The 27,681-nt window shown below is 44.2% G+C and overlaps 1 protein-coding gene across 2 annotated transcripts in view; it reads left to right on the plus strand.

Annotated features, from left to right (window-relative positions):
* The first annotated feature begins 9,319 nt into the window (after nt 1-9,319).
* The window catches only part of GLI2 (GLI family zinc finger 2), a 188,235-nt gene continuing 169,873 nt past the window's right edge, over nt 9,320-27,681 (plus strand). The window contains exon 1 of one of the 2 annotated variants that reach the window (XM_033065373.1): nt 9,320-9,349. The gene's annotated coding sequence lies outside the window, so the exon portion shown is untranslated. Of the gene's footprint in view, nt 9,350-9,659; nt 9,725-27,681 lie in introns of those variants that run through there. The other variant, XM_033065372.1, reaches the window with a different exon arrangement.

Below are 27,681 nucleotides of genomic sequence, written 5' to 3' on the forward strand. Positions count from 1 at the left end.
CTAAGCCAGGTTGGTGGAAAATGCTCTGCTGTCATATTCTGTAGATTCACCCTCTTTTTGTCATGGTCTTCTCAAGTGTCACACACTTCACACGGCAGCTGTGATGTTCTGTCAAAGTTAAGGCAAAGGCTGGGCAAGGACAATCCTTCAGTACCTGAAGACTTTTACTATGATTTATTCTTCTGTGGTCAGAAAGGGAAAATGTAATTTAGTGGGGTAAGAAAATGTTGACTAGGTTTGTGTTCACTTCATAACACTGAGGTTTTCAGACAATTTGGGGAGAGTGTGTTGGGAGAAGTCTCAGGATGTAACAAACTCCTGGGCTGCACTAGGATCCCATGAGTTACCAACCCACTTCTGGGGGACCCTACTGTTGCTTAAGGGTGCTGCAACCAAGTGACAGAAGGACTTTTAACAGTATTCCTTCTGGTATTTGGAATATATCCATAAACTGGGACTACTGGGCTGTATTCAGTGTTTGTCAACTTCTTTAGATGATCTTTGAAGATAGGGCTGTTGTTCTCTGCACTGATTAGAATCTGCATGCTCAGTGTGGACCTGTTCATGCCATAAGCTCCTGCCTGGGGGAAGCTCTGCTCTCCTTGGGGCTGCCTGGGTGAGTCATTCTCACCATTTAGCATTTGGGTTATGTCATATCAGCTCTGCCAGCTGGAATTGAGAAATTTGCAGTGATACTAGAAGATTAATTGTCCTATTAAGAGGTCATATTATCAAAGAACCAGATTTGCCTCACATTTTTATATCAACATAATACAATGGGGTTTTTCCTCCATGTTTTATGCCAAATAATTATTTGATTGCTGATCCTGAGGAAATCAAAGGTTAATAAACTACACATTAGTAGCACAACCTCTCTCCTTGTGTGTAAATTTGCTACTAGTATATTTTCTAGGATTTGTTCACTCCAAATTTTGGAAGTCTTTAGGAATGGAATTTATTTCACCTTGGTTTGTTTATTAGTTTAAATATTGTAATTTTCATTTGGAAAACTTTAGTTGAATCCATGCATCAGAAATAATGGATTGAAATTAATGGATGGTTAGGAAGTGGTAGAAATTAATCTCAGACTTTTGGTGAAAGTTTATGTGGTCCTTGCTATCACCTTCTGCTAAATGCCATTGTTCTGTAAATGTATTAATAGATCTAAATTGTCTCAGATAATTAAATAGCTGCTGCATTTAGGAGAAAGGCATTATCATTGTAGTGTGATTCCATTGTATAGAAGTTGCATGTTTATCCTGTGTATGGTTATGTGACCTAGTGGATGTATTATGTTCCACTGAGGACTTTATTCCATCTGTTCCGCCCATGAGACATGCACAGATCACCTCCTGTGTGTGTGAAGCTGGGGGATCTAGGCTGTTCTGGAAATGTTTGGAATGTTTCTGAAAGAAAGAAATCATATCAGTATTATTGAGCTCCCTTTCTGTGCATATTCCTAAAAATCAGTAGCAGAGAGAGATGCTTTAATTCTGTGGAAAGGTTTGATGCTGTGTGCGTTTCAATGGAAATAACTTCTGTCTCTGTGGATGTGTTGCTTTACAGCATCAGTCCCCTAAGTATATGTAAAATGTATTCTGCCAGTAAACCACTCCTTGTGTAGTCAATATGCATATTTATTGGTAAAATATATGCACACTGTCATCTGTCCAATGTTTTACATGTTACCCAATTTCAAATGAATAGAGTAAAACAACTGCATTGGGCTGTGGTACATTGGTAAAAAATATTTATTCTCATCACAGGAAGTTCTGAAGCTCATGAGTGACTGTGGTTCCTAACACCAAGCCCAATTAAATAGGGTATAGAAGCTTGCCATGGTGGCAGTTTGGGTTGTGTTCCCTCCATGCAGAGCACAAAGTAACACATTAAGTTCAGCAGCGAATCCAGAGAAAAGGGGCATCCAAGCATTAATCATTCATTGCAGTGCTTCATGAAAGAAATCACAGTGAAAACAAAAGCAGGAAACTCAACTATTCTGAGCAGCACTTTGAGATAGCACTAGTTTCAGCTGCCAGGTATTTGCACTATCAATCAAAATATATTTATTTATCAGTTGAATCATATATTAAAACTCCCAGCTATGCAGAATAAGAGGCAGAAGAGAAATATTGAATGTATACATACAAAAATACTGAAACCTACTCTTTCTAGAAATAATACATAAATGTCATTTGCTGACAAGAAAAACAGATTGTTGTAAAAGGAACTCCAGCAATGACCTGACATCAGAATCACAATTTCCTGTGTCACAGGTTAGTGAGAAATTGCTTCTTTACAGCCTAACAATTCAAGGAATAATGACCTAACATTGTTCCACTGTGAATTGGGGCCAAGATATATATTTTTGCAGGTAGCAACAAATAAGAACAAACCTTTCAAAGAACTAGAATACATAAATCCTAAAGCACACCGGAGAATTCACCAGTTTTGACATAAGTAATCTATAAACAATATAACCAATTTGAAATATATTAGGTATGATTGCAAATGTTCCTTGTCTCTTCAGCAAAACTGGGCTGGACCTCTGTGGGCAGTACATAGGAGGGCTATCATTTAGGGATTTGGGGTACTTCTGATTCCAGATGTTTGTGCTTCTCATTTATTCAACAAATGTAATGGAAATTCACATTGGCTTGATAGAGTTTTCAGACACCTCCTGCTGTTCAGTCAGCAGTCTCATATATCTGTGTCCACATTCTTTGCTCATCACCGTAAGATGTTAGTCAAGATTTACAGCAAAGGATGGATATTTTGGATGCTTGACTTGAGATAATTCACAGACGACTCATTTCCGAAGAAGGCAGGCTACCCCTGAAAATCTGAGTACTGAAAAACTGGAGCCCTTTCCAGAACTCTTGGTATTTATACAACTTTGGCTGTTGTTCTGCAATGCCTGGAGGTGTTATCTGGAGAAAGGAGCCCTCAGTACACAAGAACTCTGAGATGTCAGTGATGTGGTCATATTCTTATTTCTAATCCTTTTATTCCTTTACAACCTCCTAAAACTAGGACTAGCACAAGAGTCCATGCTTTTGCTGAAATGTCATCCAGCATGGAGCATTTGTAATTCCTCCAAAAGACTTAGAAAAAGTGATTTACAAAAGTAAGTAAAATGAGATCATTTTGAATGCTTTATATACCCTTAAAGTCAGGGCAGAATAAAGCAGACTGAGCTCTGGCAAAGGATTCTTTGTGAGACAGTATTATCTAGTAGCCTGAATTTGGGTCTATGAATTGGGATTTCCTTTCTAGCTGTATCAGGGATTCTTTATCTGGCCTTGGATTAGATAAGCATTAGAGATCCTAATTAATGGTTATACAACTATGAAGTTTAAATGGATAAAGTTTTTTTTGGCTGGGGGAAAGCACAAACTTTTATTAGGGACACTGGCCACAGTAGATAATGTTTCAGCAGTCCAACATCAGGGTAAATCAGTGCAAATTATTCATCAGTATATATACACTGTGTATATGCAATATGGTTTAATGTGTACAGCACCAGGTTATTCATTTTGTACTGACAAGGATTTCTATTTTTCTGCAAAACCTAACAAATTTTCTCTTCCTGGAGTAGAGTGAAAAGTCTTCTTGTTAGTTTTCCCTCGTGTAATATAAATACAGCTTCCAACAAATCTCATTGACTTTATATCAATGTCCGAGCTTTGCTTCCTGTTCGTTGCCAATTCCAGTTTTTTGCAGTTCTTCACACAATGCCATTTACAGGTATCCATCCCAGTTACCATTCTGTGCATTCCTGTGCCTGCTCTCTTCCCCTCCTCCCTATAGGGAGACAACAGATTTCGAGTAACCCAATCAACCCCAGGCAAGAGAGAGTTGTTATCTGGGCCCTCATCAAATCAAGCATTTTGTGGGGACAGATGAAACCCAAAGGAGCCCTGCAGGGCTGCTGTGCTGCCCTGCTCCCTCCTCACCCCCCCAGGCAGGCAGAGCCCTGTAGCCCATCTCCTGGCTGGCAGAGGGGGCTGCACTTAGAGGGACATGGAGAAGAGGAAGAAAGAATGAGAAACTGCAAAGTATTATGAGAAACGACCATTTTTTTTTTAACATCCATGCCAAAGAGCAGTGCTTCCACAGGGTCACTTGTTTTCCTTTCCCCACGTAAGCACAATGCACTGCTGCTTCTCTACAACTGGAAACACTGTGAGAGGCATAACTTACCCCTGAGCTTTTAATATCAAACTTTCTGTAGTTTGAGCTTGGAGTTGCCAGCCTTAGAGGAAATTGTGTTTCATTTTTCAGACCTGAGTGAGGAGGGAGCTCTCACCATGTGACAACAGGCTGGGTCTGGCAAGAGCAGCCACAAGTGCAGCAATTCTTGAAAACCATGCAGACATGATGGGCTCCATGCACTTTGAAGAAGCTTCTGTCCTTCTGCTAAGACAGGTAAGGATGGTGTGTGTATCCCTAGTCCACTGTGAATGCTCATTCAAATGGTCTGCTTATCATTTTACACGCAGAAATTTCAGTGTATGTAGTCATGTGAATAAGGTCTTGTTCTAGCAGAGCATTTCAGTTTGAAGTTCAGTAAGATCTTGCATGCTCTCTGAAATGACAGGCAGGCTTCCAGGCAGGTTTTGGAGTAAATAGAAGTACCACCTTCTTTGCTGATATAGCATAGAAGTATCATTTCATAATCACAGAAAATCATTAGAAGAGTTTATGGTATTAGTTCAATATTCATGGTCCAACATAGATAAAACCTGTCAAAAATGGATCCTTCCAATGCAGCAAAAAAACCTCCCAATCCCCCCCAAATCAAACACAAAAACAAGCAAACAAAACCAAAGCAAAAACTAGAAGGAAATTAGCATTGAAGTTATAATTTGAATAGACTTTGGAGAGAGGTAAAATAAAATAGGGCTTAATCAAAATGTAGCATGCAGGAAGATGGCACCTGCCTTGAGAAACTTAACACTGAAGCTTTAAACAAGAGACAACACATACATGGAGGCAGATAGGAATCAGAGCTGCATATCATCCCCATGAGTATTGTCTCATTGTCTACCCACAGTTACAATTTCCCCCAGGTAACAGGGAACTTTAAAAAAGGAAAGGAATTTACTGTGCCAAAAAATCTTTCCCATTCTCATAGTAAAATTCTGAGCCAGCATTGCACATGACATTGTTAATTCATTAAATATCATTGTGATTAATTACATTCGGTAGATAGGAGGTGCATTCAGGTTCAGTGCAACTTCATTGACCCCAGAGCTGGTACAGCTGTTTAAATCAGGGCAGAACTGGTCATGTACTACTTCCCACTTGGACTTAAACCAGATATCATAAAGATAGGAGTTGTATGAAACATGGTTTTAGGCTTCTATCTCCTAGTGATCATCCCATATGTAATTATTTTCTACATTCTAAAGGAGAAGCATATTTAAATGTGATTTTTTTTTTCCTTGGTAGCTTCTACCTGTGAGTATCCTTTGGAATACTCAAATGAACCTTTTAATTTATCATAAGGATTTATGAAGATTTATAGAAATAAATTCTATAGACACGCAGAACAGAGTGGAGCATTCCCCATTGGTTTTTCAACAATTTTCTTTTAAGATGTATTTAATAAGGAATTACTATCCTTTTTCAGAACAATATCGAACATTTTAACAGCCACATTTTTGCCTTTTGAAGCTAGTCTAACTTTCAGATTCTTTCCATTGACCTAACAGAAATGGGACAGATCCCAGATTAGCAATCCTGGACTTGGTGGTATGTCAGTCTTTCATCATTGTAAGAGGGTTTTTTTAAAATTGTGATTAAAAAACCCTCTTTCCTTAGTCCTGAACATTTTGGAATGTATCTTCTATATCCACATGATCGTGCTACAGCAAGATACAGTAAGTGCACGTTGTCATGTATCTTTACATCCCTACTTGGTTTCATCCCTATCAAGTTGTACAAGAGCAGGAGGGGAGAGCAGAGGGAAGGTTTGCACTTTGACCCGTTGTTCATATTTTGGTTCTTTTATGTGTGCCAAATGTCAGTCATTCTGTCGTCTATTTAATCTTGGACACCTATGGAAGATTAAGAGAGGGCAGTTCAATGAGCAGAGCAGGAGAGGGAAGGATAGATGAGCTACAGCAGGCAGATAATGTAAAAACCAACTCAAAGTTCTCAAAAAGCTCCAGCCGTCGCCAGCCGTCATCCTTCAGACAAAAAGGAGGAGTTTCCATTCAGGCTTAAAAATCTCCATCTTCTAAAAGATTGACATGTGAGAATTCTAGAAGGGAAAACTGTCCTTCTTCATATAACTCTGATTTAATCCTTTAATTCTTTCTTGTTTTGATTTTAAATATGTTCTTGGCCAACAGTCTGGATGTACACGTTTATAACTGTGCAGCAAGAATTTAGAACATATCTAGTACAGTAATTTCACGAATACAAGCCGCACCAATTTGACTAAGATTTTGCTCCTAAACCGGAAATGCGGCTAATAATCAGGAGCGGCTAATACAACCTCAGAAGTGCCTGCCAGAGTGCTGAGCCGAGCAGCTGCAAAGTCGGCATTTTGCGATTGTTACAAATCGCTACTTTGTTGCACCGCGGGTGGAGCCTGGCTCCGTGTAGGCAGAACGGGGGGCGGGGAGAGAGGCGGGAGAGCTCTCTTTCCTCCTCTGCCACAGCCCAGGGGAGAGACGGGGGGGGGGGCCCGGCGCCGCCATTGCTGCGGCCCGGGGAGGAGAGGGGGGACCCGGGCTGGCCCTACCGCGGCCGGGGGAGGGGGGGGGGGGGACCCGGGCCGCCCCTACCGCGGCCCGGGGAGGAGAGGGGGGACCCGGGCCGCCCCTACCGCGGCCCGGGGAGGAGGGGGAAGCCGGCGCCGCCATTGCTGCGGCCCGGGGAGGGGGGGGGGAAGCCGGCGCCGCCATTGCTGCGGCCCGGGGAGGGGGGGGGGGAAGCGCGCGCCGCCATTGCTGTGGCCCGGGGAGCCGACGGGAGCCCCGCGCAGCCATTGCTGCGGCCCGGGGAGCCGACGGGAGCCCCGCGCTGCCATTGCTGCGGCCCGGGGAGCCGACGGGAGCCCCGCGCAGCCATTGCCGCGGCTCAGGGAGCCGACGGGGTGCTTTGTCCCCGCCCGCCGCCGCCGCGGCAGGAGCGGGGAAACTCCGTCCCTGCCCGCCGCCGGCGCCACGGGCGCGGGAAAGCTCCGTCCCCGCCCGCCGCCGCTGCCGTAGGAGCGGGGGAAGCTCCGTCCCTGCCTGCCACCGCGGGGCAGCGCCGACCCGGGGTGACCGAGCCCAGGGGCAGCGGCGGCCGGCCCCGAACTGCAGCACCGGGCTGGGCCACCTGGCCCCGTCAGCGGCCCCTAGCGGGCTGAGCCTGCACAGCCTTAGCTCAGCCAGTAAACCCCGCCCTCTCGCGGTTCTGTTACTAATTGCACGTGGGTCCTCGCTGCGAACGACAGAGCGGCTTATATTCGTGTGCGGCTTATCTATGGACAAAAACCAAAATATTTGCCAACACCCAGAGATGCGGCTTATAGTCAGTGCGGCTTGTATTCGTGAATTTACTGTATTAATGTTCTGCCAGCTTGTTTTGATCCATCCAAAACCCCATTATTCTAACCTATCTCCCAAGCTGCTGGGTCATCTTTCCCGAGTAAAGTAACCTGGGAATAAAAGTGGGCTTTGTTTTTTGGAGATCAAAGACCTTTTTTGATCCTTCTTTTGGTAACCATAGGCCCCTCTCCCTTGCATGGTGCTCATCAGGTGCAATGAAACTCCTCTCAGCACAAAATTGTCCACTTGGATGGGGTAAGGTTGTGCTGCTGTGCCAGCACCAACTGCATGCGTGCCATGGAGAGAGGAGGGAATTTCTTTGGAAATAGTGAGTGCATATTAATGCATGACTTTGACCAAAAAAAAAAAAAAAGTTGTAGTATTGGTGGTCAGCAAAATAACCTGCCTCACAGTCCTTCCTGGGCTATTTGAATGGATTAAATGGGATTTGGGAGTGCATGGTGAGCCAGTTGCCACCCTCATATACCTGCCTTCTAATGATATCCAAAAAAGAAAAGGAAAAAAAAAAAGAAAGAAAAAAAGCTATGTGTGCAAAATTTCAGACAGAAGGCACCCAAATTGGTAGCTGGTTTTTAGGATTAAAATTGTAGTATGGAGCAGTCCAGCCAGGTTGCTTTGCACAGGCTAGAAGAGGAAGGTTTCTGAGTGGTTTGTGCTCATTTTCCACTTGCCCGGACCTGGGCTGCGTGTCGGGCAAATCCGCTGGCAAATGTTAACACTGCCCAAGGGACTGAAAGTGAAGCTGGGGGCTGATGTGGCATGCGGTTGCCATGGTACTGGCCATAATCCTGCCGGAGTCAGATACCCTGATGATACGGCGAGTTTGAGCTTGCTCTGGGGTACAGCGCAGTGACCCTTCCCAGCAGCATCTGGTTGTGTTTTAAACTTTTGATAAATTCCATAGCCAAAGAAATCAAAACAAATCAAATAACAAGCCCAGCCTGGCCAAAGTCCAAGTTCAGGCTGCTGCGTTTCTCGTTGGTACTGTTGTTTAGTGTAGATCGGAGCAAAAGCTACGATATGCGGGGTGGGAGCGGGGCACTTTTTGGAGATTCTTTCTCCCCCTCCTCGCAGCCGCAGTCCTAAAACACGAGGATGAAACTAGATTATCGTGCTCCGGTGAGGTTGCTCATGGCGTTTGGGGAGCAGAGTTTAAGGAAGGCGTTTCTCCCCCGAGATGTTCCCGGCGGGTGAAGCCGCCCGTGTGCGGGGATGTTGGCGGAGCTCGGCTGCCTCCAGCCCTGCTGCGGCGGGGGCTTGAAAAAGTCGCGCGAACTCGCGGGGAAAAAGCAACCACCAAAGTTGGAGGAAAACCACCCCCAGCTGCATCCCCGCCTCTGTGCGAGCGAATCTGCACAGGCCAAACTTGTGCTGCTCGGGGAGGAGGGGGCGGCTTTCCCCGAGCGGGGGGATCCGTGTGGGCTCGCTGCAGATGCGCTCCAGCTGAGCGGGGGCTCCCGGCGGGGCCGGGCTGGCGGAGCGGACCCCACCGCGCCCCGCACGCAGCCCCGCACCCAAAACCCTGCGGCCCAGGCGAGATGGGGATGGAAGGGGGCGATCCGGGATGGAAGGGGCTGGGGGGAGGAGAGAGAAGATCCGGAGCGGTGCGCTGCTCCCGCGCCAAAAGGGTGGGAAGGTTTAGATTTCCCTTTTTTTCTTAAAGGGCGGGTGGAAGAGAAAACAGACCCTAGAGCCAGTTTTCCTCTTGTGTCAGGGCTTGAAAGCGCTCCAGCGTCTTCCTGCAGGCTGCTCAACTTCACCCATCGTGTGTATGCATGCGTGTGCGTATCTATTACAGACATAAAGTAGGTGTACGTGTGCGCGCCGTGTCCCGCCGGCGGCCCGGGCGGATGGGCAGCAGGAGCCCCGCAGCTCCGCTCGCCGCCCCCGGCCCTGCCCAGCCCTCCCTCGCTGGCCGCCCGCCTCCGCGGAGCCTCCGCGGCTGCAGCCCCGAGCACCGCGCTGCGCCGGCATCCGCGGCGGCTCTTGGCGAGGAGCGGAGCGGAGCGGAGCGGGGGAGAGGCACAAAAGGGAAGGACGGAGGGAAAGTCCCTCCCACGCCCCCCTCCCCCAAGTTTATGATGGGGGTCCGGAGGAGCAGCGCTGCTCCGCGGCAACCGCTCGTCTGCTGAAAACTTGCTGCTCCGCTTTTTTGGGTAAAGTTGATGCTTATTGTGTCTTTTCATTGTGCTTTTTATTCTTTTTTTTTTTTTTTTTCCTCCTCCTCTTCTCCCGCTTTGGTTGGAGCTGCCCTGCGCCGGTGGGGGGTGTGTGAGGAGGGTACAAATTTGGCGAGGGTCTCTGGTCGCCGCGGGTGCCCGAGGGGGGCCCGTCCCGTGTGTCCCCCCCAGCTCGCAGGTGAGCGGGGCGGACGGGGCCGCGCGTGTGTCCGCTGTGTCCCCCCCGTCCCCGTCCAGACCCCTCCGGGACCGTGCCTCCATGGCCATTGTTTTTCCCGGGGGCTGCGGTGACAGTCCCGGCTCCGGGCTGCTGCCGGGACCGCCCTGCCCTGGGTCCCGGAGCACGGCAGGGCTCCCCAAAGCCAGCATTGAGTTTGTCCTTTTTTTAGAAGAAAAATGAAGTTGCCCCCTCGCCTCCTTGTCATCCCCCCATCCGGGAGGGGCAATCTTTCGACAAGTATATTTGCTGAGGAATTTAAAAAATTCCCTGCTGCAACTTGATCCCTGTGTGATGAGGAGCGGCTTGGAGAGACCCGGACTCCAATCCTATTAAGGACTTAGAGAGTTGAGAGTTTTTCCCCCGGACTTGGTGGCTTTAAAACAATCAGGGAGGAGGGGAAGGGAGATAGGCTCATCTAGATGCCTTTTCTGCCTCAAGTGATTGCCATCATTTCCTGGGAAACCTGACTTTTCCAGCGCGGGGGCTTAGGGTGATTTATCGGTGGTCCTGCTGCCGGCTTTTCCGAGGTTTATTTATTTATTCATTTAGCTAACCTGCAGCCAGGGCTTCAAAACTTCCCGTGGCGGGGCTGCGGCTGAGGCGCGGTGCGGTGCGCGCAGAGCGGTGCCCGGACCGGCACCGGCACCGGGACAGGACCGGCTCGGCCCCGCTGCACGGCCCGGTGACCGAATGTCCGGGCGGGGGGGTCACCGCCGGCCGGGCCAGCCCAGTGAAACTTGTGTCTTTCTATAGCTGCCCTCGCTTTTCATACTGCCCCAGGTGCTGGAAAACTTAGTGCGCACAGAAATTAGCATTTTATTGGCGTATGGTGTTTATATTTTTACGGCCACAGATAAAGACACTGGTTGTAAAATCTTGTCTACCCCTCTACCCCCTACCAATCCCCTTCTTTTTTCCTTTTTTTTTTTTTTTTTTCAACGGAGGCTCTTGGGATGTACAAGAATTTGAAAGTAAGCGTTACTAGCATGTGCATAAAACAGCATTTAAACAAATATTGTATTGGCATGTGCTGTGGAGTTGGTGCCAAAAAAGTTAAGTAAATAAGCCATGAAATTCAAAATACACACAAGTGGAATAGACTGATTTGTTATAAGACTTGCTGATTGTATCTGTTTGTTTTAGCTACCTTGCTTTAAGAAAAACTTTGGAGGTCTTTTTGGGTTTGGTTTTGTTGTGGTTCTTTTTTAGTTTTAAACCTAATAAAATTAGCTTCATTAGAAAAGAAACTACATTCTGGAGAAGGGGATCTTGCTAAATAATTAAATAATTGTTTATGCTGCTGGGATGTTTGAATTGCATGATAATTGCTGCATACAGCAACTACGGTTGGTGAATTGGTTTGGTTCAGCTTTTCTGATGGGTGGATATGGTAATTTGTATTTTGGTTGGAACTTCAGGAAATGGTGACACCTGTCAAACTTTGAATTGCAATAAAAATGTGGTATTGAATGTTATTGCAAAACTGACAACTTTTAAGAAGCGAATGAAATTCATTACGGCTTTTCCACTGTAAACATCTTTTGGAAATTTGTCATTTGATTGAAAGCATGACCTATCTGTAGCACTGAAAAGTGCCTGATTCACTGAAGATGAACTTGTTAATCTATAGGTATGTGTATATCCAACCTCTGGTGTGTGTTTGTGAAAGAGTTGATCTTTTTTAAAGCAAGTTGAGGTAAGATTCGCTGCATCTTGAATGTTGCTGTTACTTAAAGTATGTGACTTTGAAGTGCTCAGAAATGCAACTGCTGTTCTTCAAAGGAAAACAGATCTCGAGGACTGTTTCCAACTTCCTTTCAATGTCTGTCTTTTCTTCCCCCCAGTGTGTCAAAGGGGATGTATACAGATGGACAAATACTATTTGTGTTAGGTCATTCAATTAGAGAAAAATTAGAGCCATAGAAGAATTTGAACTAGATGCATATGTCAATATAAATCTAACATAATTTCATTGAAGCTGCTCCAGGTTATACTTGGATAAAAGAGAACAGAATTTGACCTCAGACATCCAATACATAGCAGCTTGCATTCCCAAATGTCACACTGAAGTTACATTTAGAAAAGGCAGCCTTCTGGCTGCATATATATATAATGAGCAGTATTTTTGTCATTGTTTTAAAAACCAGCTTGAACTTCTATGTCAAAGAACCTATTTTGGTTATGTTTTCTGTGATTCTCATGATCTTACAAGTTTATACCACTACTTCCCTTTCAGTGGCACAGTTGTATAGAAGCTGCACAGGCTCTGAGACTGTGTGATCAGCTGTATACAGAAAGGGTTATGTGTTGTGTCTGACTTGCAAATATGTTTATTATGTTTATATGTTTATAAACTTTATTTCTATTGAGAACATTTGAATTTTTCAGTCCTCTGGACCCATCTTTTCTTTTTTTTTTTAATTTAAGAATAGGGAAGAGCATATGACCTAATAGCAGTTGCATTGTTCTCATTCCCTGTTAGCAAGTACGGAAGACACTTGGTTAACTGGCTGCCCTGGTTTTGGTGGCCTACTGTAAGCCAGTTGTTTGCCCTGTAGTCTGAAAGGTACACAGATACTTCATGCTTTTGTACTCTGAGAAGTGCTCTGTTCATAGGGAAGTTTCCAGTGCAGATTAGTGGAGGCAGTGGATTCAGTAAGCAGTCACCAAAATCTGTATGCATTTGTGGAGCAAACACCTATCTATTGCCCCATCACAAAGCCTCCACTTAATAATCTGGCCAAGGATTTCAAGGCAGTGAGTTTTTTCAAAGAGGCTACTTAGGAACATTAGATGTGACTATAGCATCAAACTAATTAGTTGCCACTCCATTTCTATGAAGCTTCTAGGGCTTTATAGAAATGCAATATTTGCACTTCTCACTTGCTGCTAAGGCATTGAGGTTAAGCAGTCTCTGCTTTTTGTCTGCTTTCTTACTGATGGGAAAGATTCCAGGGCATTGTTCGAGAGCTGCACAAACTCCTTATGTACCTGGGTAAATATTTTAAACAGTTGCACATTTGGACAACTTGCCACAAAGCATTAAGTGGTATTTAGGGTTTGCTTCAGCTCTGTTGCCAGGACTCTTTTAAAGAAAACCAAAACAAGTGTAGGTTGTAGGTATTTGGGAATTAATTAATACAACACTAAATAAAATGACGGCAAAGAATGAGTACTTGTGTGAATGGCAGCAAGAAGGGGTTGTGTTAGAAAGGCAGAAAATACATGTGTGCCTGTGCATATCTACATTTATGTACACACATTTGTGTGTGTGCATGGAATATGCACAATCCATGGCCTGTATATACAGCAGATTCCGTATATATGCATCTTCTAGAAACTAACTGGTGTTTGGTGTAAAAGGAATGAGAGTTGCATAGCGATCCTGATAATTCAAGAGGCAAAATTGCAGGTTTCCCTTGTGAACAAGTGAAATAGTGGGTAATCAGGTCAAATTTTCTACAGACCAGTTCCAGTTGGGAGTGAATACATGTTAGACGTGTGTAGTCGAGGAGCGGCCACAGAACTTTTGTTCATTCACTCTTGGCTACTGTAAAACCACACCCTATACCCTTTAACTTCTTGTAAACAAAGTGAACCCAAATACACTAAAGCTGAAATGTGTTGCACAAAGGGAACAGCAAAATTGTTGTTTAATTCAGAAGGTCAGAGCTGTAAAAATTGTTTGGGATTTGTGAATATTCAGTACCACAGCAAAAAGAGGCCTCGGTGCCTGGAAGTGGACACCCAAATTAGAAAAAAATTGAAAACAGGCTCCCTTGGGCTCCTATTGTAATGAGTGGAAGCGTTTCTGATACTGTCATGGGCATGACTGACCAAATACATTAGTCACTGGTGAATCTTTTCTCATAGTTTCACAATTATTTGTGATTGGCTGTCACCTTTCTGCAATTACAAATATTCTAAGAGGAAACAATACAAATTAGAACTGTAGGTACCAGGATCTTTGTACTGGATGTATTTCTTTTTACTTTCTAAGTGTTCTTTTTCATATGAAAAGAGTCTTGCAGCTTTATCCTTATTCAGGTCTTTTCTTTTTGTATCTACTGGGGAGAAAACCATTAATTTTGAGGAATGGTGAGAGTAAGCCTTAAGCTGTCTTTGACATTTTAGTTTAACTTGAATAGGTTAATTTTTTTTTTTTTTTAAAGAAAACAAGTTGGTGGGAAGTGTGTTTTAACTGTGAGCGCCCGATTTCGACCATTAGCATAAGAAAAAAAGTTTTAGTGCATTTACTATTGTATTGAATGAAGAGTTCCAACAGTCAGGGAAAAGAAAGTAAAAGGCTGTAAAGAAATGATGGTCTATTCAGATTATTCAGCAGCCCAGAGCTCTGGTCATCTGCCTCTGAAATCTGTGATCGGGATATCACTTTTATCTTCCTGTGCCTTTCTCTCGCCTTTTTCACATGTTCACTTTTGTCAAGGTTTATTGATCACGTTTTCTTCTCTGCAAATCTGTGGAAAATTTAATGAACCAAAAACAGCTGAGAAATAAAAGGAACTTTTTATTCATTAGCCACAGATTGAATTTTGTTCTACAGTCACTACCCTCTTGCCTCCCATGTGCCTCATTGTGTCACTCCTGGAGCAGTTACAGTATGTACAGTGGAGATGGCCACATTATTAATTCTCTTCCAGGGAAAAGTTTGTTTAAAGTTGTGAACTAATGGCAGTCCCACTCTGCTCCTTGGCTTTTCTCTGCCTTCCTGACATTTGGATTCTTTACTGTGGTGCTTCTGTCACTAAATACCTTTAAGTGTGTATTCCGCAGAGCATTTACCTCTTCAAGAATTAAATGTATTTGCTGCCTAGCAATTAAATCCAAATTTAAATGATTGCAGATTAGTAGTAGTTATTTACAGTCCTGATTGTTTTGGTGCTGTGATCCTTGTTCATTACACATCTGCTTTGCCGTGGTGCTGCCCCAGAGTGCTTTGTGATGCAAATGCTTTTGTTAACTTACAAATAGTTTCAGTATCTAGATCATCTCAGGTGACATATTTAAGTCGCTTCTTTTTTCCCAGATGGACTTAAAAAGCTGTAATTAAATGTGGCTTCCAGTATGATTAAGCTTTGCTAACATTTTCCATGGAACGATTTACTTGAACTCTGGCACTTTCTGAACCTGTCACTGGAAGATTTTTCAATAAACGCCCCTTTTAACATTAATTTCATTTCATTTCGTGCAGCCTGTAAGTGTAAGGAAATGAGTTAAACTGAAGCATATATCTGCCCGAGAGATTACTTGGAAGTTTCTTGATTCTAAAGAACTTTACTGCTACCCCATGTCAAATGCTAGTCTAAATCCCAGGGGAAGCAAAACCATAGAGTTCCGTAGAGTAGTCCCAAATACTGTCCTAATGAACAGTAGCATCAATCCCGATACTTTTAAGGGATGATCTACAAGCCACAGAAGGGACTCTCGACTTGAGTTTGTAATTTCAGCTACAGTGATGGCACATCTGTGACTGCATCTGGGTTTCTGTGAATGGAGTGACTCTCTGTGCTGTAGGAGTAGACCCTTGCAAGCTTAAACTGCCTGTAAATCTAGAGAGAGGACTTTGTGCCCAGCAGAATGAACCCTGCTGGGAAAATCTGGGCTTCTGGCGGGGTGGGGACAGAAATAGTAATATAAAATCTTCTATCACCTGTGAAATGTAGGATTTTAGTGTAGATGGCTCATTCACATAAACTAGTGAAGTCTCTCCAGAGGAAGATGCCTTCTCTGGGATGCTGTGTTGCACAGCGTGGGTCCAGCCCCTCAGAGGTGAGCATCCCGTGATCACAGCCCTTCACCCCTGCTGTGGGGTGGCAAATACCCCCAGCTGGTTCTTCTGGGACCATCTGGTTCTTCCCAGAATCTGCAAGGGATGGGCAGCTGCACAGCTTAATTCCTGCGATGGCAGTGCAAAAACTTCCCGTGTTACAAATGCAATTCAGAAGAGTGGAGATGCTGTAATATTACAGTGCTGTGGCTTAGATTCATCATTAGGAGCTAAAATATCCAGTCTCTGGAAGTGAAATCCTGTTTTGTTTAAATGTCCTGTATGTTTAGTTATTATATTCTATTCAAGCAAGCAGATCACCTGGAAATTGTTTAGCGTTGTGTTAAGCAGTTTGAGTCTATCGCTAAAATTAACTGAAAACCCTTGAAAACAATTCACCATTTAGTTTTTTTTCAGTTTGGAAAGTGGCATTCCCAGCTAGAATCAGTGTATTGCTCCCCTCCATGCTGACCTGAGGAGCTGTATTAGAGCCCTTTATCACAGTGTCTTTAAAAGCAAGGTCTGTTGATTGCAGCGGTGTTAAAAGAGCATCAGTTCCCAACACCAAGATCGCTCCTTTTCACAGCGATGCTCAGCAATGCCCCTTTGTGCAGGGGACAATGCAATAAGTCACACAGGACTTTCTGAGCCACCTCTATAAGAACTGTAAGGGCTGCTGAAGTACACTTGTGTTAAGTTGAATTGATTGAAATTTAATGGCTGTTAGTAGCTATGAATGGTAATGATTTTCTAGAGTATCTTCACCATGCTTGACATTAATAACTGTAGAGTGTGTATGTGTGACGCTAGTATGTTATTCATTTTTAAAGATGCTTTCTCCCAGCCCTCTTTCCCATAATTTAGTTGTTTTGATGCTTCAGAAAAAAAAAAAATCTTGTGCTTCGAAGAGCACGTACATCTTGTCAACATAATTTTGTGCTCAAGATTTTTATTTTTTCCAATTCTAACATAAATCAGACTACAATATAGTGAGAGTGATGAATTTGTTTTACATGCCATCATGAATTAATGTTATGCAAATAAAAGCTTTACAGGTGCCATGATTTACTTAATAATTTCAAGTTCTAATATTTAAGCTCATTCATTATGTTTGAGTAAAAAAAAAAACAACACAGCATGTTCATATTTTAAAACGTGAAATGTGAGATTTGTGTGCATTTGCTGTGTGTAGTTGCTGTGTAAGCACATTTGATGGCTAAGAAAGAATCAATCAGTGTTTGCATTCGGCATCCTATGCCTGTAGATGTTACAGAGACATTTCAAAGAGAATAATCAAATATTTGTATCTAAGGAGAGGAAGACGGTGGTAAAATATCCTTCACAGACACAAAGAAGCAGAAAACTGCCGAAGAAAAGTTTTTTTGCCTTCAGAATTTGAGCAGGGCAGCACGATTTTGCTATGCAAAGCGGCCTTTATTTCATCCAGAGCATTTGCTCCCAGACCTGGTGAGGGCTGGAGGCATCCTGGGTCACAGGTGAATGTGAGTGTGATCGCAGGGTTCCCAGGCTTTGATATCATTTTTAGTGTGCTTCCCAAAGGCTAAGGACAAGGGAGAGAAAGTTTGACACATAAATACATCTTGAATCTCTGAAGATAAGAATAGATTTTGACTTTATTTCTCAAAAATTGAGGTCACAGTGGTCTGATGACAGGCTGAAAGCCCATCACTCAATTTTTTTCCTGTTTCTTACTTTTCTTTGGTTTTTTTTTTCCCCAAATGAACAGACAGATTCTTATTTTTGATACATTGTACACATTGAGTTGGTGACAGCATATTCAGGTTGTGAAGTTTGTGGCCCTGGGATCAAGGTTTAGCACCAGCATTCAGGCCTCCCTGTGTGAGTGGTAGTAATTTTACTGATAATGCCATAAAAGAATCAAACCTCTTAAATTTGGTAACAGTCAATTAAAAGTTACATGTTTCTGTGATTCCCACAGCTGATAGTTGTGGGAGTAGGCTCAAGAATTGCTCCTTGACCTCTTCAAGCCCAGGGGACCATTGGCCAGGGAGCAGAGTGGTACTTGGCTTTTAGTAATTTTGACAACTTCTCCTTTTGCTCTGTGTTCTTGAGGAACTCAGAGGAGAAGTTCATTCAGATGTGCCACTCAAGCCAAGGATTTAGCTGGGTGTTAAAGGGCCATTTGGGAAGTGGCACACAGTGTATGTACCGTGATCAAGTTAATTATGTTGCTTTGGCAACCCCAGCTTTGGTATTTCCTGACTGGGACTCGTTGATGGAATCATATTCCAATATCTGGCGTCATCAACACTAAAATCTTTTACAAAACCAGGTCAGTGTTGTAAAAAAGTAGTGGAAAAAAGAGATGGAGGATTTTTCTGAGAGTATTAACAATTCATTGTTTTACAGGCTTTGTGTTGAAGTAAGTTTCTGTTTAGAATTTGAAAGTATAATTCCATTGTAGGAAATACAGTAGCAATATAATTGCTTTTCCAGTGGACTCCAAGTGATTGTTTTAGAACTCCTTTTGTGGAGAATTTCAGCATTTTGAGTTTTTATTTCAATTCACAATAAGTCAGATTTGGAAACCTTAAATTTCTTTGTAACTGCAATAACTGGATTCTTAACTTTGCTCTCTGCTTCTCAGGGCTGTAAGGGAACACAGGGTTGAGCACAGCACATGTGTTACTGAACCATGTCCATGGCCAGTTTTTAATTCTTTGATTTATTGTGTGTGTTGTTGGGGTCTTTTTCCCACTTTTTTCGGAGAAAGGGGAATGAGGAGGGAAAACACTGTGCATATTGGGATTACATTATCTCAGCAAAGCTTGCACTTCTTTAGAGACCCTGCTGCAGCACTCTAAATCTCCATTTTCTATTTGAGAAAATATTCCTACTACTGCATTTTACTCCAAGGCCTCTGGCAGGGCTTGGTGAAATTGAAACTATGTGTTGGACTTCTGAGAAATTCACTGATGCTGGAGGTGAGTTCATCCCTCTGGGAGAAAGCACATGGGGGACGTGGGCGGTGAAAGGCAGGTCTAGGTCTGTGTCGAGGGGACGGGGATGAAACAGGGCAGTGCTGCAGCTGCTGGAGGTTGCACCATTCTCGAGGAGTGTGCAGGCTGAGGGATCTTCCTCTTCTCCCTTCCACAGGACATTTCCAAGGTGCACATGGCAGGGGGATCTTTGCCAATGCATTTGTTTCCTTCAATCTCTTCTCAGGGTGGGGGACACCCAAAAGCCAGACTCCATCTGAGCTGCTGAAGGTGGGAGATGAGATGGGCTTTCTTGGTAGAGAGGAACTCCCTGCTTGTGAGTTGGTGTTGCTTTCTGCTGCCTGCTTTGGGCTGGCCCTGGCCCCTGTGGCTTCCTCTGGACCAGTTGGTGACTTTCCAGGGAGGCACTGCCTCAGATCAGGCTGGAAACTTTTAGTGCATTGGGTGCAGTCAGGCGATGACATGCTGCAGCTGTCAGGCTGGAGGAGGGGGGCACAAAACAACTTGGGACCCCTAACCCTGGTTATTTTGGTGTCTTCCTGCTTTGCTGTCGAAGATGCAGCTTTTCAGCTTAAGGGGACCTCCTGGCATCACCCCATTCCCTCCTCCTGTTACTGCATGTGGAGTAGCTACTACTAGGAGTAGTAGTGCATTCATGAGGTGTACCAGAATCAGATCTCCAGTGAAGTGTAGGACCCTGCAGTGGAAGTGAAGAAGGCAACCACTCAGGATGTCTTCAAAGTGACTTCTCCCTCCTTTCCTCAGTCAGTCCTTTCTCCTGGCATGGTGCAGCCCAGGGGCTGCCACCTGGGACTGGCAGGCTGTCAACCCTGCTGTAATGAAGGGGGAGCAGTTGTGGGGGGTTTATGTGGCTGTTTCCTCTCTTTCCATGTGTTGTTGGGTTGCTAGGATGAGGTCTGTGGTCCTGGTGTGCTTTCTGGGTGTGCTAAACCACTCATCCCACAAACCTCCCATGTAGGCTGGACTGGGAGTCCTTGGTGCAGCAGTTCAAACAGAGTGCAGTGCTGCAGGTGCTCTTTTGCTGGCGGATTGCTTCCAATGTCACACCTATCCTCGCCTTAATGTCTGTGCTGTTTCAACATCTCATGTGAGCTAATGCAGTTTAGGCATCACCCATTTCTCTCTCCCTGGAGGTTACAGATTTCCAGACATCCTTGAGATGAAGTTTCAAGGTCATCAGTGGCATTTTTAGGTCACAGAACTGCAGGACCTTGTCTTCTTGCCAGCTAATCAAATGACTAATTAGTTAATATATCGCTGCTGTTACCTTTCTCTCTAGCTTTGGTTCAGCTCTGCAGGATGAAGCCTGCTAGGAGATGACATCTGAGAATTACTTGATTGGAAACTTAGAGGCAGATATGGTCAAGAGACTTCATATGAGCAATCACTAGTGCCTGTGTTAGTCTCTGTACCCCAATTCATCCACATGTATCAAATGCATCTGTCAAAGCACAATATTTAAAAACAGCATTGCTCTAAGCCTTTCTGTAATTATGGCAGTGAATACTCAAAATATGCAGCACTCTTAATTCTGTTGTAATTTGAGTAATTTCCCCAAGACTGTATTTTTAACAGAGGTAGCTGTATACATATATTTTAATTTATTTTAATCTATGAGCAATTTTACATCGGGGCACTTTATCCTGCACCCTCTTAAATGCTCACAAATAGGGACTTGGGCACAGTGCAAGCCTTTGTGCGTACCACAGCTACATTAACCCACTTTATTTCACACTTCTCTCAGGTGTTGATGGCATCTGGTTGTGACAGATGCTTTCTGATAAAGCCTTCAGATCAACATGCCTTTGGAGACACCAGTGCTCTGTGTTGGTACTTGCAGACTGCTGTATCCAAATACTCTTCTTTAATTGTCTTATTAAGTAGAGAATTAAGCTGTGTGCTTTGACTGTTTTGGTGCCAGTGATTCTTATTGCAGGCTTTGGCACGGCACCACGTTGTGTTTTAAAGAGACAGCATCACTTTAATGATGTGGGAATTGAGTTGGAGGATAAAAATCCGCTGAGAAAATGGCTGACTGAAAGTGCGGTACGTAAAATCTGATTTTATGTTCTTCCCCTCCGACTATTAGGTGGGAGGTTTAGTTCAAATGCCTGCGATGATTTAAGAAATAAAAAGCAGAAATTCTCCCTGCTGCCAGACCACAGGCTCCTCAGCGCCAGACTTGCAGACGAATGTCACATGTTGCTGTATGTTTTGAAAGCATACCATGTGTTATTCTTTAGCTGTCTCAGTCTTCCCCCCCAGCTATATCATCTTCCCCCTAGCCAATCTCACAGAAAAACTTTTAATGAAAAAAACTTTCCTCTTTCCCCTGTCCGGCACAAACCCCAGGATGTGTTCCCCTGTACCTGTCACTCCATGTGACGGTCTCTGCCAGCAAACTTGCAGAAGTGATTTTAACTTGACTTCATGTAACTCTGCCTCTTATGCTTTAAATCAGGCACTTTTGACACTGATATTGCAGCTTATGTTGTGCGTTAGGATCAAGAGCTCACAAATGACTAAACATATGGTTAAAACTTTTTTTTCATGAAATATAATATGTTTCAGTTTAACTCGGCTGTGGGTCTAGATAACAAACCTCCACAGTTTGCCATGAGAATAATTGCATTTCCAGAAATAATTTTTTACTCCTTCTTTTCTACTGTCTTGGATTAATGTTTCCTCTAGCTAATGACAGGACTGGACATGCAACCTGGATTAGAGCATAGTGTGAGTAGTATGAGCTGAACATGCTGGCATCTCACTTTATTGCCTACAAGGTTAAGTGGTTTACTGTGAGGTAGCAAGAAGTAAACTGAAAGCAAAAAGGGAAATTAGTCCAGATCTCTTGGGTTCTGTCAGTGACCAGTGTGGCTCCCAGGGCATTTGCATCTGAAATGTTGTTTTGCCTGTCCCCCCAACCTGCAGCAGTGGAGCTTTCCCACTTACGGCCAGCTTGTGGTTAAATGGGAGGTCAGAGTGCAGCCACCCCTTGGTGCCTGGGTGTCACTCTGGCAGTGTGGCCACGGGATGCCGCTCCTCCTCCTGGTCTGCAGTGCCAGCACGAGCGTGGCAGAAAAGTTGGCAGCAGCAGCCAGGCGCTGTGGCTCTCGTGAATGGTAAAGGCTGCTTTGCATTAGAGCTGCTCCCTGGGGCTGCCTCCTTGCAGGAGGTCTGCTCCCAATTTCAGCAGGGGTAGGAAGCAGCCAGCACTTGTGCTCGACATCTCTATTAAGTTCACCGTACCAAGGAAAAAAACGGCTGCTCAGGAAAGCCGCTACTTGCAGAAAAGAGCGTTGAGTTGGTCCAGTGGCAGAACTTCAGATCACATCTCTGATAAACAAGAAACTGCTGGGAAGTAATGTTAGGATAAAGGATAGGGCTGGAAGACCAGAGCAGATGGGGCAAGGGATCATATGTGCATCACAGCTATGTGGGCTAGTAAGACCTCTGCTGAAAATTCATCATACTTCATTTGTATTCCTTCTATTTTTCCATTTATTTATTTTAAACACTGCCATGAATGGGATTTATGCAAGCACCTGCATCTAGCTGTACCTTGTAATTGTAGCTGGTATTTCCACCAGTCTATGAGCTTAGGTACTGGGTGTGCCCATCTAATGTCCCAGTTTGCAGGTAGACTGGTCATACTGGGGACTGAATGAGTCTGCTTACTTATTGTACACAAAACCTTTAAATGGATTTAAATCCATGTTGAAAGGCTGGATCACAGCCAGTGTCTTGAGCGTGTTGGGCTTGTAATTCTCATTTCAGTAGAAATGAAAGATTTATTGGTTTTCTATGAAAACATTAATAGAAAGTTTGTGTTTCACGTTTAGGTATAATTATGAGTGTGATGCTTGAATGATGAGGTGTACAGTATTAAGAAAGAAACCTGGCACCATCCCACGTGAGTGCAGGGTTTCCACCAGGCCGTGTCTCTGACAGATCAATTTGACAATTCCTGCTTTGCTGGGACCTCCTCCCTCACCAGTCCCTTGTGTTTCCTGGGGAGCTGCAGTGCTCAACTGGACTCAGCAACCCAGCTGTGTTGTAGTGGTAGAAATATTGCAGGGACACACCAAGTGCCTGTGCTGGCACCACCAGCCCAAGGCAGAGTGACTCCTGAGTACTGAGTTGACTGTATAGCTTGTATCTGTGGGGAGGAAAAATGATGTCCTGTTTCCTCTCTTAAAGTCAGTGGGAACTTCACCAGAGTGCCACAGCTTCTCAAATACGATGGATGGTGGCTTAGCCACTTCATCCACCAGCTCCCTCAGGACCCAGAGCTCAGTCCCTTAGAAATGTCAGGAAACGTGGCAGCTCTTTGTATCCCAAGAGCCAGTGAGTGATGACTGCTTTGTGAGACCAGGTATGACCAGGAGGGCACTTCCTGCCTTGTGTTACAGTTCCCTCTCACGTGGACCCCTGTGACCTGTTTGTACAAATGTGTTAGGTCTGGAGCTGTGCCTTGAAACCATCCAGAGGTTGTGCTGGAACAGAATGGTGACTTACCCTGCAGCCTTGCACAACCAGTGGAACACACTGTGCTTCCCTGTGCTTTGTCTGCATACAAGTAGGCAGACACTTTTCAAGATAATTGGAAACTGGAAATGTCCACTATTATTGGGATTTGTGTGGTTGGGACAGACCTTTCCTTTGTAACACTGTCATGGTGGCACATGAGAAGCTACCTGAACCTGATCCCCTTGATTTATGAAAGAACTGGTTGTAAGTTTGATTATCTCCCATGGGGCTTCTCAGAAAGCACTGCTTTCCTTGCCCTTTTCCTTATCTGAGGGAGCCCTTCCTGTGGCCTGCCAAGATCACCTTACTTTCAGGGCATGTGTGGAACATGCATGTATTACAGATGTAGTTGGTAACAATGCCTGTGTGGATTATCTTGTAAAAACTATTGCATTACTATGCAGGAAGTTCACAGAACTTTCACTGTCTATTTTTATAAGGGAGATTTTGCCTTAAATTCATTGCTCTTTAGCAGAAAAGCCAATGCCCCAAAAGAAGAGGAGTCTGAAATGTGAAGTTACCAGCTCTCTGCTCTGCTAGACCTGTACAAAACCACATTTAGTTCCCAAGCAGCCACTTGGCTCATGAGTAGTTAAGGGCCATAAAGGAGTCCCCAAGGAGACAGATGCACAGATAACCTGGTGGCAGCTGGGAAAATGCTGTGGGGGAAAGAAGGGATGCAAGACACCAAACCTGTAGGAAACCAGTCTTCATTAGTTCTGCAACTTGTCTGACTACTTGCGCTCTTTTATTAACTTTTTATTATGGTAAAAGTGACTAGACTAAAAATAGTCTAGGTGCCAAGGGGATAAACAGTGAATTAAAAGGATTAAGTTCTGAACACTTTACTGCTTTTAGAAAGATGTTATTTGATTTACTAGCTTAAGTTAAATGTTCATGGTCAAATTGCTTCTTAACTTAATAATGACTTTTGTGGGGTAAAAAACCCCATCTGTTTAGGTGTTTTAGAAGGACTTAATCCAGAATACATCATAACTCTTTAGGCCATTATGGAAGAGTGGAGCAGCTATCCTTTGTATCGTAAGCTAAATGAGTGCTGACTGGGATTTGAGTCTTCTGGAAGTCAGCATGACCTGCACGTGGTGTGGGGATTGATAACAACTCAACATGTGAGATAGCAAGGGAACTATTCCCAGTGTTACCTTAGCTATGTTGCCAGCTGTGATATTTTTGATTGTTTCATTTTTCATAAACTCTTGAGATACTTTAAGATAACTTTTTGTTGTTTTTTTTTTAAATATAAAAGTTTTTGTTTTCTAAGCACAGCCCAGGGAAAGCTGACAGTGGCAATTCTGTTTGAGATCACCTGCAATAAACTTCTCTCCTGATACCCGTTGATGTAGTCAAGCCAAGCTCCTGCCCTTTTTAAGGGTTCAGAGTTGCTGGCAGTTTGTGTTGGTTTCCTCTGAATCCACAGTGCTTGTTTGTGGCTCTTTCTTCCCCCCACAGCTCCTCACACAGCACACTTGCATGTTGGACAGAGTCCAAATTTCCTCCCTCCTGGGGATTCCTTTGCTGTTAATTTAAGTGATGGCAAATGCAAACTTCTTGCCAGAGCTTGCTGTGTGTTTTTTGGATGCTTTTTATAGCTGTTCCCTGAGGGGTCAGCTTTTGTCCTTCCCCACCACGCTTTCTGCTGTGGGGAGAGAAGCCTTGAACTGGAGCTGATCGGTCCCACCTGGCTTTGAATGCATCTCTGACATGGCTTCAGGACCTCACTGTCTTTCACAGTTTTCGAAGACTTTTGCTTTGTTGTTTGTAAAACCTAGGCTTTATAATAACTTGAGTGTATATATAATCTTATAAAAGCAGAATGAATCATTCATGCCTATAATAGAGTGTGTCTAAGTTCTTATTAGATGGTTTTCTGCAGCACTGTGACCTGATGATTTTAGATGCTATATGAAAGTTACAATTAGGGAGGAAAATTACTATTTTTAATAGGTATGCAAAATAGTCTCTCTCTTCGAAAGTCAAGTGGTGAAGACATGGTGTTAATGTGAGACAGAGTGAATGTGTTGAAGAGAAGTGAGTGCCCATCTGCTGTAAGCCTGAACTGTGGATTTATAGGATATCTTCTGAAACTGGGAATGTTCACACAGATCGAGCACAGTCTAGAAAAGCACTCAGTCTCCTTCCAGGTAGACCTGCAGTAGCCAGGAGAGCTGAAAGGCAGCTCTTGAGTTTGAATGAAGCTCATTTCCCTTGGAGAGGTCTGCCCTTGTCACCAGAGGGGACTTGAGCACCTCCCCCAGCCACAAGTTCTGCTTCCCAGGGTTATTCTCCAGGACCTTTGTCCTGCTGTGAGGTTTGTGCCTGCACAACTGAGAACCCGTTTAGTTGTGGTTTTCACCCCTGTCAGCTGTTTTCAGCTGTCTCCCTATGATTTGTCCAGACAGTTCTGTTGAGGGAGCTGTGCTGCAGGACATGTTCACAGGACAGGGAGGAACAAGGCTGGCTTTATGGAGATGCACATGTTGGAGGAATGTCATCTGTTTATGTTTCATTTTGCACTAGGGTCCTGCAGGGCACTGTGTTTTCTGTGATCATCTGGGCTGTTGTAGAAGGCAGAACATTTGGTTTAGCACAGAGGTTTGTAACGCCGGTCACTGCATAGGTTTGGTGTCCCATTTCCTGTTGAATTGAAAGTCTCTGGTGGAATCAGAAAATCATAGGAATGCTCTGTGATGGCACCTGGGAAACTGGTGGAAGTGATGGTGAAGGAGTTCTCCATCGTGGCATCCTGGATGGAGAAATAAACCCTTGAGTCTGGAAGCAGTGTGGTGGGCAGACTCTGTGTTCAGTGAAGGTGACTTGTGGAGACCGTGCAAGGAACAGCACAGCACTTCAAAATGGGATTCAAGTGGGAAGAACATCTAGATTATCGGGGGGAAAAAATCCAGAGGAGTGGACATCCAGGATGCAGCATCTATGGGGATACCTAGGTCCTTGGGAATTAGTAACTGAGCATGAAGATCTTGCAAATTCGCTGCTTTTGGTAACCTAAAAAGACCCCCCCCAAAAAAGGTTTGGTTGCTTGTCCTGTGCTGAGGCAGCAGATGGGACTGAGGACACAGCAATGGTAACTGCAGAAAGTTAATGCATTCAGGTCTGCTTCACTCCATTACAATAGAGATTGACAAATTGGAGAGAGTTCAGGAGAAAAAAAGAAGTAACAAGAGAGCTTGAGGGATTGACTTACAAGAGAAGACCGAAAGAGCTGAATATAGATAACTTGGCTAAAGGATGACAAATGGGGTGGTTGAGATATAAATCTACAAATATCTGAAGGGTGTAAACACCAAGGCTATGAAGAATTATTTAGAATGGTACAATGGGGTGTAACTAGAAGTAATGGGATGAAATTTAAGAGAAGGCAAATTTCAGTTGAATAATGGGAGAAGCTTTTTGACAGTGTGATGTATTAAGCCAGGGGCTGCTCTTCCAGCAGTAGTCCTGTTGTTCACTGTTTAGGGTACAACCCTGTTTGCTTAAGAAGCCAGAGTTTTCCAGAGTCTCTATTAAGGACAGTTTCAAATAATGCCTTTTGTGTTTTACGTATTTGATGCAGAGGCATGCAAACCATCCACCAAAGCTGCTGTGCCTCTCTGCCCATGCACCGTGTCTGGGTGTGACATAGCAGCTCCTGGTGGTGTGGTGGTGGAGGGGAGGGCAGGGCTGTGAGCAGCCTCTTGAGCCACAGCTCAGCCCAGGTGGCCCCGCTGGCATGGCAAGCTTTGCCAGGTCAGTACTCTCTGCTCTTTGATCAGGACCTTCCTTTACCCCCCGCACTTCTCCCATCCCGGTGCTCTAGTGTCACCTTTTGGGGGTAAGTTCACTTATGGAATATATATCAAAGTTATGCTGCTGCTCTGCACCAAGGCATCTCCCACTTTGCTGCAAAGCAATCAGGACAAATGAGATCCCATTGATGCACATGGTCTATGATATTTTACAAATTTACAATACTGTCCCTTAACGTTTTCTTTAGAAACTTCCATTTCTTACTCCACTTTTCGCTTCACTTGAAATGCAAACTAAGGTCAGAAGATCACTTTCCTACTGGCAGAACACAATGCATTGTCATTTTAAAATGTCCTCCACAGTAAATGAGAAAAGGTTCATTTCTCTACTCTTTATGCTTAATAGTGACTCTTGAATGCATTTTGCTTTTCCTAATCTACAAGGGCTAAAATTAGAAAATTAGGTAAACCAGCTGTGTAAATCAAGTTAGTTATCTCAACGAAAATGGTAGCATGGGAAGATGGCAGATTCATGTAGCTAGAGAAACAAATGCAGCTGTAGCACTTAGCACACACTGGCAACTTGGCTATTTTGTTGAAGAGAGGGAGGACAGAAAACTTTGAAGCAC

Source organism: Catharus ustulatus, chromosome 7, assembly GCF_009819885.2.
Source record: "Catharus ustulatus isolate bCatUst1 chromosome 7, bCatUst1.pri.v2, whole genome shotgun sequence".
NCBI classification, from domain to species: domain Eukaryota; kingdom Metazoa; phylum Chordata; class Aves; order Passeriformes; family Turdidae; genus Catharus; species Catharus ustulatus.